We start from the raw sequence: 20,656 nt of genomic DNA, 5'->3' as shown, positions 1-20,656 counted from the left end.
TTATATCCAAAAACGTTTATTTTAGGGGGATGCAAAAGTTTGCAGCGTTTGAACATGGGTGTATTAAAAGAATATTCTATGCTTTGAACCGTTAAAATCAGGGATAAATTTTTGAAATTGAATGAAAAATTGCGTGTAACGCCCCATGTTGCACATGTTAAATATTCTTGAGGAGGAGAGGGATGATTGCCTCCATCCCACCCCGTGGATCCGTCCCTGGAACGAAAGAAACGGAAGAATCTTCCTACAGTCTGAGCACATCAACGAGCAACAAAGTATCTTCCACGATGACGACAGAAGTGACGCAGAACGCGACGTGTTTTCGGTTCAGCCGACCCTTCAGCGCGAAACCGCGCAGCCAATCAAGGGTTTAAGCGTTTCCAGCTTCGCTGGGGTTAGAGCCTGGAGTGCCGGAGTAGCTTCCATCCGGGAAGGAAGACGGTCTATGAGTTCAACGATTCCATTTGCCCGCGCACACAGACGAAGTCTGTACCGGAAGGGTGACGAGAATCGAGGGGGAGAGAGGCCGATAATATTGAAGAACGACGCGAAACTTGCTCCCAACAGAGCACTGGGGCGTTCAGGTTCTTCGACTTCCACAGACAAACGATTTCATCGCCGTTTAACCCCCATGGACGGGGCCAACAGACTATAAACAAAGGCTTCTAAAATTTTATGGAAGATGCTAGTAATAAAAAATGGAAATTGCTTTGAGTCCAGGTAAAATGTTTGGTAGGATGTAAACTCGTTCTGTTCTCGCGTGAGAACGCGGTTTAAGGTGTTCGATAAATCCTTCAAGCACACACGGAGAGACGTAAGACAAAGCGTTCTAGAAATATTCCTCGGCGATATTTGAGGAACACGGCTTTAAACAGTGTCTACTAGATATTATCCTTCAGCCACAGGTGAGAATGCGAGGATCCGTTGGATAAATCCCTCCAGCACATACGAGAGCGTGACTTAACGCGGAGTTTGCTAGATAAATCGTCCGACCGCGTATGAAAATGTGACTCGAGGCAGCGTCTGCTAGACAAATCCCCCCACGCGTGAAAGAGTCAGACAGTGGCTGGATGAAATCTTCGCTGTTGACACGGTTGAACGGTTGGGCAAATTTTATTCGAGGAACAGGGAGACTTAATTCCTCGATCTCGAGTCGATCGATTCCTCCAACCCCCGGTTTGGTCCACGTATCCCTCGAAAGATATCGCGTCCCTATTGCAAAAGTCGAACCATCGAAAGGTCTCGACGAGGCTCGTGGACGATAAAAGAACCACGGAGCTCGCAGATTCTTCCACGTGGAACGTGGAGACAAAATCAATCTGGGGGTTGATTAAATCGCAGCTCGCGCATCAGCAACAAGTCGACGGGGATCGTGACGCGATCGAACCCTTTGGACGGCGTCCAAAAAACTTTTTCCCGGTCGGGGAAAATATATCGGTATCCGCATACGTCCGCAGAGGGAGAGAACGTTCGACCGGTGACCCAGTTATTGCGACTCCTAGTCCCGCCACCCTTTTCCCAGCCGAAATTCGAGGCTCCGTCGGCGCACTACTCCGCGGAACGTGGTCGAAATTTAAACAAACAACGCTACGAACGGGAACGCGATTAACAAAAATTAATTTTATCCTCTGGGTACTCCGCCGGACCATCTTGTCGACGTTAAAATAATCTCTGAGGTACACCAACGAGCAAATAAAATTACCTTTATTAATATTGATATTTAGGATGATCGCGAAGTTATCTGGGTCACCGGGTGATCCGGAGAAACCCACTGTTAAATTTGTTCCATGTTTGAGTACAATTTCGGTAAAACGAGTCTCTTGTTAGCGAGTTTGGTCCAAATTGTATGAGATAGGAGACTGTTCAAACGATAAACTACGCCTGCATACTGATCCGCGTGTTAGCATAGCCTTAATCTAGTAACAGATTCGAAACTATTCTTAGCGATGAAATATTTTACACATCGAAGATTTCTGTCGAAAAATCGATATAATTTGTTTACTCTGTAGTTAATAAACTATTATATATTAGAGGTTGTAGCGAGCCCTGCTATAGACGCCCCTCCCAAATGGGAACCGTCTATAAGAGGAACCTTAGATCGAACCCTGAGAAAGATGCGCCAACTAGTGGCTAAAAATTCTACTACAGGTTTGATCGAATCTGTCTTCAGAACGATTAAAAGACACCTTTGTCTATTTGAGGAGCACAGGACGACCAGAGAGGAAAAGCTATTTTTCATACTGCTCGAAGGGGGACATAAACTATTCTTATTATAGAGTCTGACGAATAAGAAACGCGCGTTAAGACTATCCCCGAGCGAAACTTCACGGAAAACTGCCTTTGTTTCCGACTTCCAGAACTTCCTCGAATCGCTATTAATTATTGGTAAGAGAGTTCAAAGTACAGCTCGTTTTAAGAACTTCACGGTCGTCCATTTTGGCCGTGTTCGGCGGATTTTATCGAGGAAGCCTCGAGATATTCGGCTAAGCGGCACTTTCGGTGGTCCACTGCGAACCCTCCCCCCTCCTCTACCTCTCTCGATCGAACCAGGCCCGGTTATAAATAAAACGCGAGCGTTCTTTTCGCATTATCGGCACGTTCTGATGCAGACTGAAGCGTAAACAGAGAAAAATAGAGCGAGCGATCGAAGCTCGAATTACATACATGGTTGGAAAAAATGGCGGGAGGTTGGGAAAAGAATAGAAGATAAGACGATCTACAAATCCCTAGGATTCTATCCTCCATGATATCTGAACACAGCGTAAATAATCGAAAGTCCAGTGTTTTACCTTTTCTCGATCGACAATCGCGATTTCTCGACTAGACGAGTACACTGTAATTTTCTAATCGGCCCCAAAATATTCAAAATGGCCGCCCCCGCTCGAGTTCGCCTCGAGTACCTCGCTATATTCCTTCCACCAGGGTTGGAGGATGCTGGTTTGAGATTCGAGGGACGAAGTAAAAGTAGGGAAGCGATTTTTCTCGGGTTTACGAGGGTTGTTCCGAAAGTTTTGTGGATGACAGGTCTGAAAGTATGTCGATGCGATGTACGCACGTGGATGTGGCTGGTTGATAGCGTCGCAGACACCCATAAACGCGACCGAGAATATTTTAGTCGCTCTCGAAACGAAGACTCGAAAAGCGCGATTAAAAATCGATTCGCGAACAGCGTCTTGATTCGCCGGAATTTCCCAGACTTTTCCGGGGGAACCGGCCGCGTCCATTTGGCGAATTAATACCGTAGGAACCCCTCCATCCGAGCGTAATTCGCCTAACAGAATTCAAAGTGCCGACCCCTTTATTCCCGACGTATGACGTTCCCCGGGACTAGAGTTGCATCGAATTCACCCGGTCGAGAGAGCACCGTGGAAATTTCGTTAAAGCTAATCAATTATTTCGTTAACGGAACATAGGCGGAACTTCGTCGATTGTGGTTGTTTACCGTAAATGGTTCGCTCCTATTCGATAATTTCGTCACTCGCCTCCGCTGGGTACGGTAGAACTGACGTAAGAATAGGGTCAACCGGTGGGAGAAATTCGACAAATTGAGAGCTTCCATTCTCTAGAGCTTACGCCTACGGACCAGAACACTCGCAGCAACGTATTCGAAACGGTTTAGGATTGGTTGTCCAACAATGTTCTTATTCGATATTCTGTTTATAGTATTCGACACTGTTTTCGTTAAATACTTTCGAATTTCGAACGTTCAAGTCATAATCGAAGGAAAGTAAAGAATAGTGATGCACTCGAACCCATCGCTACTCTCGAATATTTTCTAATTCTAAAACTGTATGCTGCAGACTACGCAAGGAAGAATCGTATTATCGTTTCCACCAGTTGAAAATATCGATGAAGTGCTCGAAGTAAATCTGATCGCCAAACAAAAATTCACGCGATACACTCGAGGCCGTCGCTACTTTCGTTGAATGCCGCTGAACTCTAAGTAGCCAAGCCATCGACTAAGTCAACCAAAGGGAGAAGAGGAGTTCCCTTCGACAGGACAACTGCCGGGAGGTCTTCGAAATCCTTTCTTTGGCTGACACCGGCATAATGGAAGTCATCTTTCAAGCGTGAACGCGAGAAAGTGTCGCCGAGAAAGAATCGATACACTTTGCCTTGCAAGGCTAATTTTTATTCGGCGAAGAAGGCACTCCTGGCTCCGCATGCCTGTGCATTCCGAGGCTGCAATTGTCTCGAGTGGACGTCTTGACACTGATGCGTTTAATTAAAGGCGATGAAGGTTGATCAAAGTTCATCAGAGTCGCGGCGAGAGTAACGCGAAGAAGCTCTGTCGAAGAGCTCGAGTCCACTTCCGGAATGGGGGGAAAAAAATACAAAAATTTAGAAGAAATAAAAAATGCAAATAAATAAAAGTTCGATCCTCGAGCAGACATGTCGGTCGAGAGGCGTGTCGCGAGCGTGCTTCATGGTCCATCGATCGCTCCCGACTACTTTGCAGCGAGATTAATTGCAAATATACAATTACGCCGCGGCACGGTTAATTGGATTAAAAGATTCTTTAGTCACATTTTGGCCAAGCTTTGGAGATGCGCAATTGTTCGCCGCGTCGATTGTCGTGCCTGCTCTTCTTTGGATTATTCTGGAAACCAATTAACGGTTCATTGATTCGGAAACCGCGCAATTATGAGCTTTTAAAGCTAGACGAAGGTCCGATACTCTCGATGCTCGCGAAAATTGCGAGGCTACCGTTCCGAGGCGGCTATTATTGCAGGAAAAAGTGGAATGATTCGCGTCGCGATACGTTTCTGTCGATACGCAAATTTTAATTTCTCTTGCGCGAAATTTGACTTGCGAATTATTGCTCGATCATGAATATCAACCAAAACCCTCGGTACAAATAAAGACAGACGACGGTGAACTTTTAATTAATCTTTTCTTCGATAAAAATTTTGTCGAGCTTCCAAAGCCCGGTTGCTATTAAATTCCATTCAAATAAGTGGAAAAATCTTCACACTAGGCCTTGTCGAAGCGCCAACATCGGTGTCCCTGGCTATTAAAAATTCAACTACTGAATGATGAAACAAAAGAATTCGGTGGGAGATTAACGCGCCAGGGAATATCGAGGAATTGTTACGCGGCCAGTCTGAGAGGGACGACGATTAAAAATGAACACAAGCCCGCGAGGCCGGCCTTTAAGAATGAAAAAGAATGGCGCAGAGCCTCGGTAAAAGCGGTGGACTACTCTATTGTGCGAAACTGTGTCACAGGGACTCGGCGTTCGTAAGGTAAGAGCGAAGTGAAGAGTGCTCTCACCGTCCATTTTTCATCTCCAAATGATTTCTGCGTCATATCGTCGTGCACGAAACACTTCGGGCGACCGCGAAAAAGGATTCCCGGGATCTCCATTGACTGAAGTGCGCGCCAAATGTTTTGGCCGGTCAGGGCCGCTTACACTCCTATCAAACAACCTGCGGCTACTCACCAGGTGCATCTCTAGTTTGCTTTTACAACGTGTGACTCCAAAGGTCACCGGTGCCCATTCATCTACATTTCCAAAATTTGATTTTTCTATCACTGCACGCCATTGCGCCATTAGAATCTTAATACAATTTACAATAGCTACTAATTATAATTTTTATATTTTTTATATCTTCGTCAGAGTGTCCCCGACGCATTGGCGAGGCTTTCCCGATGAGAATGAGTCCAAACACGACCCTGTTCGGACAACTTTTGATCGCACGAGATTTTCAGTTTTCCAAAATTGATTAGAATAACGTGTAAGTAAACATTGTCCGAACGAAGCCGTGTTTGGGCTCGATTTAATCGGGAGAACCTCGACAATTCGATGGTAATACTTTCACGAAGATGTCGACGATAAAAAAATTTTACTTTGAATGGTGGACTTGTTTATGCGGGGTAAAATAGTTTCTTTCGAGTAGAAGGGGTACTGTACTGTATCCTCCGTCGGTAAAAAGGAGAATGATCATTTTGTATCGGGTTTCTAGCTATCCAACGGTTTGACCATTCGTCGAAACATTTTGAAACTACGAGGGGGAAAAATGCGTGGGCGAATAGAATTTTCAAAATATTCTATTACAGGAGAATTTCGCTTATTCCGTAATTCCTGCTAACGAGTCCGGATTATACGACTTACTGTGGAGATAATCAGCCTTCGCTGCACTTCATCCCCTCGGAGATACGGAGACTGATGTCTGCCCTCTTCAGAAAAATCACAGTTCGCGTTACTATCAAGGGGAAAGCACCCTCGCGAGAAGAGAAAAGAGGAAACGTGTCTATTTTTCCTTTCTTCCGTCACACTAGCTACCGACGTAGAAACGGACTGCTGTACTTTGAATTATTTCAGGAAACATTTGCCCAAGTCTGTTCATTAGCCTTTCTGGTGCACGAACATTTTCATTTCTATTCTTTACATCGAATTTTAAGTTCAAAATTTTATTCTTGAAGATTCTCGCAATAAAATAAACATCTAAGAAGTTTTTACGTTAAATGAAAAAACTGTTCTTTCATTTTCCTAGAGATTAACGCCTCTCGGTGTAAGACAAACTTCTTATAACCTGGGTCAAAGGCCTCCTATCTTAAACAATTTCTTTCCACGATGTTTTTCTCCGTTCACAAGATAATTCCTTGATTTCTTCGGCTCTGGGTGTTAAAAGAGTCAACCAACGACCGTATCGTACGATACACTTAATCGCACAGTCTCAACGGAAGAATAATAATCGCAGAACGAGCATTTACGAATTTTCAGAACTCGTATTTCCCGAAGAACCAACCCCCGCGCGATAAAGGGACAACAAACCCCGTCGAAACGTTCCTACCTCGATTATTTATGTTAATTACGGACGAAGGAACAAGGTGAAACACGGTCTCGAGACACTCGAGGATGCAATTGGCTGCACTGCAGCGCTCTTCTCCTGCAAAACAGAATTAATTCGAGTCTCTCGAGAAGGGAGAGTGGAGGGGTAGTACTCCAACTTCTAACGAAGCAGAATTAATGACGGAACTATCGGACTTTTCGCGACTTCGACGTATCCCTTTTACGAACCTGGTAAACCATACAACCCAGTCGATGCTCGTTCCCGACGTGTCAGACCCTTCAATGGTGCCGTTATGTCGTTCAATATCTCTCAAAAGGGCCAATTATGCGTTTACTATATCTCATGAAAAGAGAAAAAGCGGACGGTATTGATACAGAATTTTCGCTTGGTTGGAAAATATCGAATTTCTCGCTTTTGATATACAAAATTTCAAAAGAAATTTATCCAATTCTTGTTCAAGATATCGAATGGCTCCGATGATGTAATAATTATCACGAAATTGAAGTGGATTCGAGAAAAAAAAAACGACTAAAAAAGGAAAATAAACTGAAATGTTGCGTTTGAAAGCTCGCGGGTTTATATACGTTTTTTTTTTCAGAGTTAAGTGATCTCAAGGAAAAATTGTATAATAGCAATATCTCCGCGGAAAAATTACTCTCGCGAGCACTTACTAAGTGCAATTTATTTCAGTGGCTCGGAAATAAAAATAAAAATGAGAAAAATGTCGGATCAGCCAAGCGAATAAGTCGCTCTCTGCCTGTACTGCGAATACTAACTCAAGTTCCACGCCGTGATAGAAATTGCTTTCAGGATTAAATGATTTCTCGCGAACTTTCCCTACATCTGTGGGGGATGAGGGTAAATTTTTCGACGAAGCATATAACATTTGTTTCTTGACGAGTATGACAATTTAAACATTCAACGTTCGAAATTATTCGCGATGCGTGTAGAAGGCACATTTCTACCTTTTTATTGTTAATTAAAACTAAATAGAATTCCACGTTCAACGGAAATGTTTCAGAAATTAATTTCGCGAGGAATATTTTGCCACTGTCACCAAATAAACGTTACGTAAAGGACTGACAGCGATTCGAGACACGGATATTGTTGGGAATTCGAAAAAATGGGAAATTTCACACGCTCGCCGGGCAGAAAATTCTTTTCATCGATGGAATGCTACAAAATTCTGCTAATTTAGACGAGCTGGTGAAAAATTCAAGGGAGGACTCACCCTCAGGAAATTCAGGAAAACGTTATCGGTAAACCACTACAGGCGTGTTCGAGTCGAGTGCCACCCCCGTTCAACCTTGCACCCTCTTTTTGTTAATTATCGCGACGCCACTTCCCTGGAAAAAAGAAGACCAGAAAGACATCAAGAGATCTGACACTAAAACATTTCAATAAAGAGGGAAAAAGAGACTCGACGAGAAAACACTGAACGCTCAAATGTAACCACACATTCAATATTTTAAAATAATCCATCAAACATTTAATTACATAGTTTTAACTGTTTATATTAAGTTACTGCAAGAGGTTCGTCGATAGACTTTAAAAGTGGAATTCATCTGACATTGGCAACAATTTCTGGTTTCCTGAACGAGGTTAAGTAATTCTGGAAGGTTTCCGAATTTTTATCTTGATATTCCTTGGTCGAAATAGAAACGAAAACGAACATACTAAAATAGCCGGGGAATAGATGGTCAGATAGATTACAACCGCGATCCTGGAGAGAAGATATCGCTAAATAGCGAGTAGCTGAACCGGAAGTAATTTTTCTGCTATATTTCAGCCCTTCTTCGTATTCCAACCGCGCTGACCGGATTTACCTCGGTCCAGTAGTTTCTTGTATTACATCTTCTACGATCGTTAGTTTCGTTTTAGGGGCGCAGAAACCAGTGGAATTACAGATACACGATTGTTAACGACATTAAAACAATTCGTTGAAAAGTCGATTTCTGGGACAGAATCGCTACCTCCCTCGATAAAACGCAACCTGTGTCGTTATATCGAGGTATAATTAAAAATGATCCGAACGAGGTCGTCTTTGGACTCATTTTCACCGGGACGAGCTCACGAATCCATTAATGATACTTTCCCCAAGATACAAAAAAATATCCAAATTTGTATTTTTATTAATGAACAATTTCGAACACAATTTTCAACGCCTGCTCGGTCCTCAGATCGAAGTGAAAAGATGTCTATTCCCGAAATGAGATCTCCGCCCTGCCTCGATACAACGACACGTGCAAAGCCCGGCCGTAGCTCGTTATATCGAGGGATTACTGTTACATCGAAGCGGTCACGTTCATCCCGCTTCCTGAACGTAGTCACCCTATCGTTTCCTTCGAAAGGAAGAACGGATTGACGTCGTAATTACGAACACGGTCGAATTCATTTCGTTTCCCGTCCGTCGGAAGGAAATAAAACGGCTGCCGGTAAATTAAACCGGCTGCCTGCCAGCGATCCGCGAAATGTCAAAGAAACACACTCGTCGCTGTGCGTTCCATAGCCCTCCCCCTCCGTCCCTCCCCCGCACCTCTCCCCCCACCCATCGTGAATCTGGATTCTGAAGCAACTGGGTCAATCCGTGTCCCAGAAGCACGAGAGTGCCTGCGGCCAATTGGTGACGCGCGGATGCCGGAAACTGTCGTCGAGAACCGGAAACCGTGATGGTATGTAAGATTGCCAGCGCGTGGAACTCGACCCGCCTGCGGGACCGCTGACCCGCCGTGGATCGATGATCGTTATCCCTGCGAGATATCGATCTAGAGCGCGGGGAATATGGCGGAATTCAATTGTTTTGAAATTGATAAATTCCACGCGGTGGCACGGTTATCCAGACTCCCGGGCTGCTTTGCATACTTGCTGCTTCTCGCGCCAATTTATATGTTTACGTATTGGTGGATTATACGGGGTGTTCCGAAACTTTACATTTAAATATCTCGAGAACAATGCGAAAACTGAACGGACGCGAACACGAAAGATCAGCTAAATTTGATCAGAACTATAAACAGTTGTTTTTACTGAATATTAGTAGCGAATGTTGTAAAGTAACTTCTTTTTTTTAATATTTAAAATGTCGCAAGTGACTTGTATTTGTTCGTTAGCATTAGAAGAGAGCTTCCAGCGTGATCTCGGCGCTAAATAAAACAACGTTTCGCGCAGATGTGCCCGACACGATCTAATTCGTGTATTCTGAAAATATCTGCGTGAAATGGACGAGCGAAACTGGGTCGAAATTGAGCCGAGCGCTCGGTTGACACTCGCCGGCGCCGAAAATAAAATAAGAAATACTTTTATACCTAGCGCCGATCGAAGAATAGTATTCTATTTTTATAAACATTGGATTCCACTTGTTGGCTGAACTCTGAAACTAGTTCGAGCGAGAATGACCGTACTTGAGAAGTTAATTAATATTGCGTTGCATTTCCCTCGACGTCGACTTTTCCACCGATAATCCTTTGCAACGCGACTCGATAACTGTGCCAGTAATTATGAATGCGACTGAATATAACGTTCGGTTCGAGAATCGAGCGAATTTTATCTGCGTACCAATGCGGCTGGAAAGCAACGCGTCGCGGGAGCCGTAGAGAAATTTGGTAAAATCGAGCTCCTCGTTTGCATCGCTCTATTTTGTAATAATACGATTAAATATTCTACCTCGTTTCTATATCGCTAAAGACGACCTTAAAAATTACAGTTCGAAACATTGCAAATACATTAAAAGAAAATATTGATTTAAGCCGCTTTCACGATCACGAGCACGACTATGTCCATGACTAAACTCGAGGCCGTCGCCATTATTAAAAAGTTTTAACTCGAGCGCACCGAACCGATGTCACCAGGCGTCCTTGCTTTATTTTCTCGAAAATTCTCACATCGACCTACAGTTTTTGTCTTCTTTCTGCACGCGATGTAAAAAAAAAAACTCCAGTTCGTCGAATAAAGCGTTACATTCGCGATTGGAAAGAACTTTGTGTGCGGACCGATGCGTCTGGAAAGCGACGCGTCCCTGAGACTTGGAAAAATCTAGCCTTATGCTTCTAAACAGCATTGTGGATAAATATATTAAGAAAAAAAAATTATTGATTCAAGCCACTTTCATAATCACGAGCTCAACTGTGTCCGTGACTAGGCACAAGGCTGTCGCCATTGTTAAAACTCTCCTGGAGCCTGAGAGGCTGCGATGGGCTCTGAAACTTGCTTCTTAACATCGCCAAAGCGGCTCATAATGCTTTAATGGACCTCTGACAGCGTTCTTAATTACCAGAGAGATGAAAAAGTCAATAATAATAGTCTTCCGCGAGGAGGTAGCTTCCACGTACTACGACAGCACTGTGCAGAATGTCAGATTACATTGAATCTTCTCTACACAGACGAAAGCAATTTGCTACGTTCGAAGAAAACTGGATATTTTAGTTAATCGTTCAAAGAAGAATCGTTCAATCGGCACAAATTGTAATTTTTATAATAAATGCGATGGGTTTCTAGAGCTATAACCTATGAGGCTTTGATCGATCCGGTACGCGCGGAGGACGCCTAAGGGGCGTTTCAGGAGTATGCACCATAGACGCGGCTATAGAATTCCCGCACAAAAGGTACGCCGAATGTTCGAATCACAGGCATCGAAACGATAATTAACATAATTCCGCGCGAGTAGTTAATTGAAAATCGCCTGGAGCTCTCTTTACGTACGCTGAAAATTACATCGAATTATCATAATTAAACATGATTTCGAGACTGGAAATTTCGAAAACGCGATACTACTTTGGTAAGTGGGTCGTCCAGCAAATGGATGGAATATTTTTGGCAATACACAGAGGGACGATCGATAGCGCAATAATTCTATTTCCTCGATGCTCCCAATGTACAGTACTAATTTTACTTATTGTTGCAGCAAATTTGCCCCAAAATTACGCGACGATACTTGGCTCGATTTTATTATTTTGCTTGTTCGATGCTCGCGATAGAGACACGAAGTTTCGAAAGTAAAATCGCGCCTTTTATGAACTCTTGTGAGACCGAGCTCGATATTTATACGGAATGTTTCTTGCTTAGCCTTGGTTAGTCGTCCGTCACGTCTTAGAAGGGAGATCTCTATTCGATCAGCGACGTGTTAATTTCCACAATCGTGGTTTTTCTCGCCAGTAAATAAGACACAAAGTATAAAAGTTCGTTTTACCCACGCATGTCTAAAAGACTCGGACTTTCATTAGTATAATTAATTATGTAACGTTTGTATTACAACGAGCAAAAATTCATCGCGAAACGAGTTTTGCGTGACACACTTAAGGGCACATAAAGTGGCAATAATGTTTAAATTGAAAGCCGTTATGTAATCGTGAGGTCAAGATAAAGGCGCGTTTGCAAACGTCTGTTTACATTTCTGCTTCGTGGCAAAACGGTCACACAGCACCGTTGTTCCATTGAAACTTGTTAGTCAGCCACGGAATAATTAACGGCGCCTCGAATTCTTGTCGGTCGGCGAAGTTATCCGCGAAGAAAAAATACGTCGAGAAAATTGGACGGCGGGAATGGAATTAAAACATTTTTAATTCGATTTTACTGACGCGTCGCGGACGAACCGGAGACGATCGTGCAAGGTGTGATCGTACATCGCGAGGAATTCTTCGCGTTGTTATCGAGATGAGTCAACACCGATGGTTGCAAGAATGAAATAGAGTCTGTTGCCGTCTGGCACGACGAAAATACAGGTTTCCTGTGTTTCGTGTACACAGGCCTCCTTTTAACGCTGTTAGAGCAGCTTGTGCGTTCGAATCCCCGACTAGAAAGCTTCTTTGACAATTTTCAGCGTGGCTAAAACAACATATCGATTCAAGCACATGCTCTCGAAACACGTCGACGAACAATTCGCGAGACGCGCTAAAAAAGTGACCCCGTAATGCAGAAATATGAAAATAAAACAGTGTTTATGGAATTCTAATATTTTCCGTTACTTTTATCCGTGTCAGAGTAAAATAATAATGTAACGATTACGTAGAAATCGTAGGATCGAGAAGCGCGAATGCTTTGGCATGTCCTTATTAACAGAGTCTCGCGTACGATCTAGATCCTTTCACTAGGCTGCTAATAACCTGTATACAATCACGATAAATCTATACTATCTCGACTGTAAACGGAATCCATTCTAATCGAAGCGTTCTATATTTGGAATCGATGTTTCTGACCTGCGGATGTAAATTCTGAAAATAGTGGACTGTTTTTTTTCTTAAGCACGGACCAAATTGTTATAAACAGAATCGTTTGTATTTTAATCCGAAATAAGCTCTTCGTCGAAAACATTTAAAGCGATAAATATTCACGAACGTTGCGAGTCTTTATGGCGCGATGTCAAATTCCAAAGCAACGAGTGAGGCGTCTGCAGCTAGCTGTTTCAGCAATGATTAAACGCTGAGAGAATCAGCTTACTCGCGACTCGTCGCGTCATAATACGGAGAATAACGTGTTCTTAAGAGACACGGCAATTCTCGTGCGACGTTATAATTAAACTATAGTGCCGGGAGAACGTTTGTGCTTCAAATATTTATTTACTTTCAACGTTTCTCATGGTCTGACTAAAACAAAATTATTTAAGTATACAGTCTACGTAATTCTCAAGAATTCTTTACCTTCTGTTTGGAAAAGCAACGTTTATTAAAATCAATTTTCGCCGCTTTTTGTACGACGAAGCTCATATCGATTTGGCTTTGGTGTACCAGAATAGCTGAAACAGCACGCAGAAATTTGGATATCCAGCTGCGAACGACTGGCGTGGAAAGGGTACACACAAAGTAGGGTAGTTTTACCCTCTATTGGCCGGAGATTACCCGACCCTCTTAAGGGAACATTAGTCCGCGATTAACGTCTTCCGCGGTGCCCAGAAGGTGGGAGCACAAAACTGTTTGTACACACTTAACCCAGTTAAACGTACACACGGGATCGCAGGGAATCGATGCATTCCGCGAACATTACCGAAGAACGATTTCGTTTAGAAGGAATTCGTCAGTTTGCGAAATGATTTTTACACCGAACGACCAAACGCCGCTAGAAATCCTCAAGTACAGTAATGCCCGCTTTCAAGTGACAATTTCTAGACCTCGGTTCACGATAAAGATCGCTACCCCGCTTTCAAGCAAATTCGTAGATTTGAGTTCGTCGCTTGAAACCGGGCTCTATTAAATTACACCAAACTAGCCCTCGATTCGCGACGAAAATCGCTACCCCGCTTTCAAGTGAATTCGTAGATACGAGTTCGTCGCTTGAAAGCGGGGTAGCGATCATTATCGTGAACCGAGGTCTAGAAATGGTCACTTGAAAGCGGGGATTGCTGTATCTAAGGATTTTTAGTGACACTTTCGAGCTAGCCTCGATAAAGATCGCTACCCCGCTTTCAAGCGAATTCGTAGATTAAAGTTCGTCGCTTGAAAGCGGGATCTGTTAGATTTTGAATTAGAAGCACAGTAAACCCTCGACGAAGATAATTTTCAAATATAAAATAGTTTCGATTGCGGATCGCTGTACTGGCAAAGAAATATTTGATGAATTCGTAGTAAGCTTGGTCGATATTCGAAGACCGAGAAAGAATTCAATTTCCTAGGCGCAACGGTGTACAGGAGCGACACGGCTGTTAATTAAAATAGTTTACAGAATCCGAGTTCTCCGCAGTCCGGTCGAGCAAAGTTTACAGGTGCGCGTTGCGTTAATTACTCCAGTTTCCCGTGGATTCCGTCCCTCGGAAACACCCTATTCCAATATGGCTCTGAGTCCCGTTCCTCGTGATCGACGATTGGAGCGTATTTTATTTACAGACCCGTTTTACTGAAAAGCGACACGTCGCTGAGACTTCAAATTTTCCACGCGAAATCTAGCTTAATTTTCTAAATAATTTGCACTACGTTCTGCAAGTTTTACGCATTTCAAAAGACACCAGACAGTCCAATATAATATTACGTATCTAGCCTCTGTTTCTAAAACGGAATCAGGATTTCTTAACGGGCACTGGAGCAATTAACCGAACGATTGTTTGGAATAATCGCGACCCAGATTAGGTCTTTCATTAAATAAAACCTTCTCCTGACAAACGCTCGCTTGAAATTACACGAACAATGGCCGTTTTCTCCGGCGAGAACGCGAAAATTTCAGTAAGGCCCGTCGACGATCGGATTTTTCTGGTAATTCGGGGGCACTTTTAGAAAGAGAAGTTGGTAGTTGATTGACGTTCGTTATGAGTTCAAATAAGAAGTCGTTCAAGCATTAATTGATCGGACCTGATTGCACAGGAAGTGAATCGCCTCTGCGAGGCCTGGCCTCGCGCATCTGGGGCACGCACATTATGCGTCGTCGTCGGGAAGGATCATTTCAAACTGCTTATTAACGGCTTGGCCTCTTTAGACAATTCTAATAAGTTTAAATAACTCGACGAGCACGAAATTTCGACCGAGATTTCAACCCTGCTTCGCGTTTACTGTTCGGATAAAGGAAGTTGTACCCCGCGTGGAAGGTAACACTAATTAGCAGGAAACGCCATTGTCACGGATCGAGGAAGCATTCAGGACACATTTTTCGACCCCGCATTATTTCGCCCCGAGTCGCGACGAGACACCGGATCGGTGGATATAATTAACGTCTAATTAACGGTGCGATGTAATTCTCCAGCAGACTCGCGCCTTAAGCGGGGCAAAGTAATCTTAATTAGAAGTTCGGATCTCTGCACGGCGTTCGCGTTTATTTTCCAGTGACACGGAAAGCCCGGGAGCGCGCACCGATGGAAACTCATCCGCGTTAATAGAATTAATAAAATTCACAACGGCGTTTTTACGATGGATTCCGAACTGGCGATAAAAATAATTCGCAGCCTTTCCAACCGTACTCTTTTCAGACTAAAGTATAGTACCCGGATAACTATAACGAAATCATACCCATTGCTATTCATCTTAAGACTCTGCTAGCGACAATTCCGGAGAAGAGACTTCTATGTTGTAACAAAAATTAAAAATTTTCTGTTTTGAAATTTATTTTTTGTTTAATATAGCTTAATGAGAGTACTATGAACGCAGTGGTGAAGTTTCCCCGTTGAAAATGAGTCCAAACACGACCACATTCGGACTACCTTTAATTTTTCAAATTTTCAAGTTTTTCGAAAGTGACTCGGTCTACGTAAAATCAAAAACAGTCCGAATAGGGTCGTGTTTGAGCTCATTTTCATCAGGAGAGCCTCGTCAATTCGTTGGTAGTATTCGCATTAAGTGATTTTTGTTGTGGTGAAATAATTTATTCTCCTCACTTATCAAAAATAAGTGTAATACTTTTTCGTATGTATTCATTGCAAAAATATTTGCAATATACATGATTATCGACTTAAATTCGTGACTTAATTAAACTTTTGAAAACGATGGCAATAATTAAACTTGGCCTTTTATTTAAAATTGTATGTTTACACGTCTTTTCACGAAGACAGCGCTGAATCGAGCCTCTAATAATTTCTAATTCAGCCAATAAAGACTGCTTAGCAATGGCGGATGTAACGTCTCCAGGATAAACGCTATAAATGCCTGCCTTGTTTGATTTATTATTAGAGTCTTGATTGATTTATTAGTCGACTACTGAAATGTCCAATATCAACTACAAAATGTGCGTGCATAAATATGTTTCTACATGAAAATATGGGAAAAATTATATGATTAACAGTGCTCAAATAATTTACACTTTTCTTTGGTTATTGGAAATGTCTTTCATACTTTCTTTGGTAAGAAAAAATGAACTTTTTAATTTTTTTATGTTCCATCGGAAACAGAAATATTTTAAAAACGTAACGCGTGAATGTTTGTATGATCTTTCAGACGTTTAAAAAACATAACGAGCTATTCTACTCCCCTGCTCGTGTTCCGTGTCTTCTCCACTCTCCAATATTTTATACGCTCTGAAAATGTAACGTACGACCTCTTCTTCTCTTGTATTTCATTTCGTAACAAATGAGGTATAGCGTAACAAGTATCTCGCACGAATACCAATATTTTGTTACATAAAATGGTACTTCCACCGAACCGTGCTATTATAACATTTTCTGTACGTTCATTCTGTATTTCCAACGAAATTCTATAAGAATTTCTGAACGAGTTTCTAAAGTTCCAAGATAATACGTCGTTTTTAAATTATTTCACCAGAACAAAAGGTAAAAATTTTTTACGATGGAATAACCGTACGAGGAATGCTTGAATTATTTAAACAATTTTTCAGCGTTTCCACGGAAACCTCGACGATTTTTATTTTTGTTTCAATCCCTAAATAAATCTAGGAAAGGAAGCGAGTTATTTATAACCAAATCCGTATTTACAAGTAATCCAATTGAGAAAGAAGACTGTATTAGATTAATTAAACCTACTCTGTTAGGTGATTGCTTTACGACGATAGCTTCGGCGATACAAAATCGATAGAACCTACTGCTAACCGCATTAAGCTTTGCATTATCAAAATTGCTGTCCCTGTGCTTCGCTTAATATTGTCATAGCACAGCATCTACCTATCATGGGTATTATACATGGTGTCTGATATTCCCCTAATGAAACTGATGCGTCAGAGGACTGGGAAATCCCTTCATCGAAACAATAACACGCACATCACCTGTTTCTCACAGATTAGAATTTTGCAAGACGTTTTTCTAACGATGTAAACAACAAATTTAGTATGATTTAACGACTCCTACTATCTGAATGCAATTGCACTTTTTCCTCTCAATGAAACTGCCTGAATTTTTTGTTACACGAATCAATGAATCAAAAAAAATAGTACACTGAAAAACTAGGAAAAACAAACTGGAACTTCGGAAATAGGCCTGCTGGTCTCAGAGTTATACTTTCCGAGTGTTCACGGACAGTGAACGTGTTAACCTACCGATGCATCCAGAAGGTAGAATGTCTCGAAGAATTGAAACTTGGATGGTGGAGGCCATCTTAAGAAATTCTAGTTACGAGGGAGCCGCTAATGCGGTCACTGAATATTTTCAGTGGTGGATCAAGATAACAATGAGCATTATTCTGCTTGTTATGTTATAATAATAACATTTGGTTTGTTCGTAACAGCTATAAAGGTGTTGGTGACTATTTCGAGAATCTAGATCCACTTTGTAACAGTATACAAGCCCTGAGAGAGGCTCCGAGTGGTCACGTGAAGTTACGTGACGCGTCATTAGTATGTTTCCGTTTGAAAAAGCTACGGAGAAGCCAGTGACTCGGTGCAAAATCGGAGAGGTTATCGTATCGCGGCGAAAAGTCAGAACGAAAAACATGAAAAAAGAATACGAACGAGCGAACGAAGGGAACGATATCGTCGGTTCTTGGAAGCACCAGCGATGCGTTACACGGTCAGCGAAGAAAATTGTGGGGCTTACATGGCCGGTGTCATTGCGTGACGCGAAATGAGTCACGGGGTTCGTGAACCTTATGGCAAGTAATGGGGCTCCCTTGGACCCCCCTCCGTAAGTCATTCCGCTTCGTTGTCGAACGTTTACCTTTTGTGTTCGTTTTATTTCTATCAGTATCGAGGCCTCCTCGTCGAGAAAAAATATCCATCGACCGTTCTGAATGCAAATGACCAACCCTCGCGATCCCTTTGCTTTTCAGTACAGTGATTTTTAGGTTTGGTTCAGGGCCACCTTACGTCACAGTCATCTATTATCACCTTACAGCCGTTTAGGAATTTTTCATTGTGTAACGAAACATTTTCTTTTTTAATTTGTTGCGATAAAATATCGATGAAACTTTTCGATCGCGATTTCTCTTCGGGAGCACCGAACAATAAAAAATAATTCTGTTCTCTTTCGCTCTCGTTCGTACACCTTACGAGCGGAATCTTCCTCGCACGATCGCATTAGTCTTGGCGATGATTCATAGCTTTCGACGCGTTTTCTGCACAGGAAATACGCGCAGATAAGGCGTTCCCTGGTTGTAAAATCCGTCGAAGAATGCAGAAAAACATTCGTAAGCATCTTTCGATTCGCAAAGTCGGTAGACCTTCCCCGTTCAACGTCGCAATTAAAAATTAAACGCCGTTCGAGAGAAATTCACGCGCGTCGGCTCGCCGCTAACGAGGTCAGATTTACGTAACCGTATCCTCGATTTTCACGATTCGCATTTCGCTCGATAACGACACTATCGGAAACGCTTTGGAACTTTTAACGGCATCGATCCCTCGAATCCTTCGTTGCGAAATCACGTGAAACGTCTGCTCGAAACGAATTACAATAAACCAGAGTTAGTCGAATTTCATTCGCAATTAACGAACGGAAAGTTTGGATTCGATCGTAAATTAAAAACGGAAGCTAATTTTCGAACGAATTTAAAATTATCGTTGATTCTAACTTAATCCGAAATCTGATCTATTCGTCTGTGTTAATTTAAAAAAATACAAAACAGAGATAATAACGAAGTGTTTACGTTTTTGTTTCGGTTGAACGGAAATATTCTTACGAATTCTCATTGCAGAGGATCAATCCAATGACGTATCCATTAGTACTGACACGTATCAGTTCCCGGGCATCGTGTTACCGTATCGAACAGGCATCGAAGTAATTGATCGTTTGGTACACGGATTCGCTGACATTTCTCGTAGCACCGATACAATACAAACAGCAAGTATCATTGAGACGTCAACAATAGTACGGTCGGAAGTAGGCAAAATCCTTGCTTGCACGACAATTTCGAATAACGAATGTTCATTCGTTCTTATTATGGAAATAGAGATTTAAAACATGCAATGAAATACGACGAGAAAGTATTAAAAATGTTAGAATATAATTTTAACGCAAGGAGACCAATAAAGAACGTTGTTCTTTCGCGAGAGTCAACGAGAAGATTCGAGAAGCTTTGAGTTGGGGAATGAAGGGGGGGCTAACTTCTCGGTGACCTTGAACGGCCAATTCAACTGGCGCGTACCAGCCCAGAGCCTTCGGAGCAACATTTGCAGTCCCCGGTCGCGTAAAAGAAATTGAATCTAACGATCGATAAACTGCTGGTTTGACATCCGTGGGATGCCAATTGCACGATAAAACGTCTTCGCGACGCACACGTGTATTTCCACCGTTTCGCTCGAGCAACAGCATAACCATAGCGCCGCGATCGAGCACGTAGTCCGGGCTAATCCGAAACTATCGATTACAGAGCATAACGCGTGCATCTATATCAACCCTTTTAGCGGCGAACGACGACGTATCGCCCTTTGAAATATACGCCAGAAGTGCCACCACCGATATATGTATATCGGGGAGCTTCCGTAACCGTTTAAACGAGCGCTTGTAATTTAGTGTCCTTCGTTGGATCCCTGCAATGGACACCTTGATTCTGATACGGAAGGAATGCAATTTTAGCTTTCAACGAATCTCTTTTTTTTTTTTTCGTTTCCGACCACTATTCGTTCGGATATCGACTTCTGCCTCGAATTTCTTCATTCTTTTTTCACTCGACCCGGTTATTTTTAAAATAATTATCGTTTCCTCCGTTGCGCAGTAATCAACAATATCAGAAACAAATTAACCTTTGGACGTTCGAGGACAGTTTGTTTTTGTATTGTCAAAATTGCCTCGCAAAATACAGGGTGTTCGGCCACCCCTGGGAAAAATTGTAACGGGAGATTCTAGATGTCAAAGTAGGACGGAAATCAAGAATACCAATTTGTCGATGGAGGCTTCGTTGAGAAGTTATTAACGTTTAAAGTTCCGCCCATACCGAATTTTTTTCTCAAAAATGCGCAGGATTTTGGGGGTATGTGTATTAATCAAAAATGATTGTAACTGACCCCTGCAACCTAAAATAATTTTTTTAGATTGATTTGAAAGTTTTTAATTTCGGCGAAAAATTTCAACATCT

General features: G+C 42.4%; 1 protein-coding gene across 4 annotated transcripts in view; it reads right to left on the bottom strand.

Annotated features, from left to right (window-relative positions):
* Rap1 (RAS oncogene family member Rap1) overlaps window positions 1-20,656 on the bottom strand; it is a 36,557-nt gene that overhangs the window by 8,892 nt on the left and 7,009 nt on the right. For 2 of the 4 annotated variants that reach the window (XM_076767837.1, XM_076767836.1), the window contains one exon: window positions 8,029-8,143. The exons of the other annotated variants lie outside the window; for them this stretch is intronic. The gene's annotated coding sequence lies outside the window, so the exon portion shown is untranslated. The remainder of the gene's footprint in view (window positions 1-8,028; window positions 8,144-20,656) is intronic. 4 annotated transcript variants of the gene reach the window in all.

The sequence above is a fragment of the Colletes latitarsis genome, chromosome 7, assembly GCF_051014445.1.
Source record: "Colletes latitarsis isolate SP2378_abdomen chromosome 7, iyColLati1, whole genome shotgun sequence".
Taxonomy (NCBI): domain Eukaryota; kingdom Metazoa; phylum Arthropoda; class Insecta; order Hymenoptera; family Colletidae; genus Colletes; species Colletes latitarsis.
The sequence above is the reverse complement of the archived record's forward strand: the minus strand, read 5'-3'. Positions and strand labels throughout refer to the sequence as shown.